Source organism: Benincasa hispida, chromosome 12 (assembly GCF_027475165.1).
Source record: "Benincasa hispida cultivar pf3 chromosome 12, pf3_genome.v1.1, whole genome shotgun sequence".
In the NCBI taxonomy this organism is placed as follows: Eukaryota; Viridiplantae; Streptophyta; class Magnoliopsida; order Cucurbitales; family Cucurbitaceae; genus Benincasa; species Benincasa hispida.
Genome location: NC_143489.1, coordinates 41047765 through 41050260, shown reverse-complemented (window position 1 = coordinate 41050260; position 2496 = coordinate 41047765). Strand labels below are relative to the sequence as shown.

The following is a 2496-nucleotide window of genomic DNA, read 5'->3' as shown; positions in this document are numbered from 1 at the left end:
TGTTGATAGTGGTGCACCAAATCATGTTACTTGTGACTTGTTAATTTTAACTGATGTGAGAACTGTACAAAGTTTTCTGATCAAGTTGTTGGATGGAAACTATGAGAATGCAGATAGAATGGGAACAACAACATTGACAAGGGGTTTAACCTTAGAGAATGTTCTTTATGTGCCACAATTAACTTACTATTTAATTTCAGTGACTCAATTGAGCGATGAATTGAATTGTAATGTGCAATTCGATAAAAAAATTATGTGTTATACCGGACTAACTGATGAGGAAGGTTAATGGATTAGGTGAACGTAAAGATGGACTTTATCTTTTCCATGGTGTTCTTGATCAACTGAAAGTGTTAACTATGGATGGGCAGTCTTTGTTCGACTTCTGGCATCAATGTATGGGTCATCCTTCAGACAAAGTATTGAAAATGATTCCGCCAGTGTCATGCTAGTAGAAAATTTAATTCTAAAGTCTATGATGTGTGTTCGTGTGCAAAACAGTCCAGAAGTAGTTTTCCAATTAGTACAAAGAAAGTGGGTCGTGTGTTTGAATTGGTTCATTTGGATTTGTGGGGATATTACAAAAAAATTTCGTCTTGTGGAGCTCACTATTTTTTACCATCGTAGATGATTTTTCTCGAGGTGGTGGATTTATTTAATCAACAGTAAAACAGAGGTTGAATTGATGTTTTTTTTTATTTTTGTTGCTATGGTTAAACGTCAATTTGAACAAGAGATTAAAATTGCATGCAAGGATAATAGGACAGAGTTTAATTCCTTGAATGACTACTTTTTTCATAATGGTATATTGTTTGAGACATCCAGTGTTAGAACTCCTCAACAAAATGGGAGAGTTGAAAAGAAACATCAACACATTTTGAATGTGGTAAGGCATTACGGTTTCAAGCAAATTTGCCTATCAAATTTTTGAGTGAATGTGTTTTGACGACTTGCCATTTGTTAAATTGAACACCTTCTATTTTGCTTGATAATAAATCCCTATATGAATTTTAATTTGGTAAGGTTCCTTAATCTACTAGAGTATTTGGGTGTTTATCCTATGCTCATAATCAACATTGCAAAACTAATAAATTTGTTAGTTGCAGTCAAAAGTGTGTTTTTTCTCGAACATCCGCTCGAAAAGAAAGGTTGGAAGTTGTATGATTTAGAGACACATGAATATTTTATTTCAAGGGATGTGAAATTTGTTGAACATGATTTTCAATTTTGTGTGAATCATCTCTTCAACCTTTTCACCCATATTTGCTACGACTCTTTTTTTCCCATGTGAATGTCTCTCTTGAGCTGATACATGATTTCTTCTATTTACATCTCTTTCTGTATTCTTTCTATTATTTTGATTTTGTTCCAAATGATTCGTATTTTGGGTCTGAGTAGTAATTTAGGCAGCCCCTATGCAATTTCCATGGTAAAGGAGGCGTCAAATTGCTTGCAGTTCGAATGCTTATGCTTTTTAGATTTGCTGAGATTTCCTTTGAAGATGGCCTAGTAAGCTCAAGGACATTTGCTTTTCAGTTTTACTGATTCTGAGTTGTATTCTTGCTTGATTTTTGTTTTAGTATTTTCCTTGTCTTTATCATTTTAGATCATTTGGCTGATTAATAATCTGTAAACAAGATTATGCAAAAATTATTCAATGATTTTTTAGAAGTGGTAGGTAGATTAAACATGAACTTTCTAGGAGGAGATAACAAGTTTAATTGAGTTATTTATGCTTATTGTTCAATATAAAATAAATCTTCTCAGTCACTGAGAGGGTAAGGCCTCATTGTTCAAGTCTCAGAGTCAGGAAACTATCTATCTACTTACCCTAAAATCGGGAAAGAGTGAATTCCATCTTGTGAAGCTATGTTCCTAGCTCCTCACTCGATATCGTCTACAAAATGCTAGACATATTGAGTCGGCAACTAAGGCCACACTCACCCATACAAATCAAAGAATGACCCTCATGAACAGTAATTCATAACTCACTTAGGATTAAGATTGAGTAATATGATTATCATTTGAAATATTAATTTCTTAATTTAATGGTGTTATAAAGAGAGATTATATATTTTATGGTCCAGTCTCATTCAAACTCATTATATAGGATATCTCCACTTACATATATTGACATGAACGATTTGGATCAAATCTTTTGTAACATTTACAAAGTGAGTCATATCCATAGCGTTACCATGATAAGGAAGCCAGCCTTATCCATATATTATAGATCTTTTAAGTTATTACTTAAACATAATCCATTTATATGTAAACCATATATTATTCAAGTTACATTAAATAACATTAAATCTTAGTTTATTGGATTTTTTTATTTGCCTTTTCAGACTCTCAAATAAAAGAATTTTAAATCTACCTAGCTCTAACTTAAAAGAAAAAAAAAATCTATGCAAAATATACTAAATGCGATAATAAGGGAGAACTGAGAACTCCCCTATGAGCTTTGGAAACTCCATCATCTTCATCAACAGTAGG

The 2496-nt window shown here is 32.5% G+C and overlaps 1 non-coding gene across 1 annotated transcript; it reads left to right on the top strand.

Moving 5' to 3' along the window:
- Positions 1–1404: 1404 nt before the first annotated feature.
- LOC120068688 (small nucleolar RNA snoR77) lies at positions 1405–1526 on the top strand. Its single transcript, XR_005479319.1, has one exon. It is a non-coding gene; the product is annotated as a small nucleolar RNA snoR77 (small nucleolar RNA).
- Positions 1527–2496: the final 970 nt, after the last annotated feature.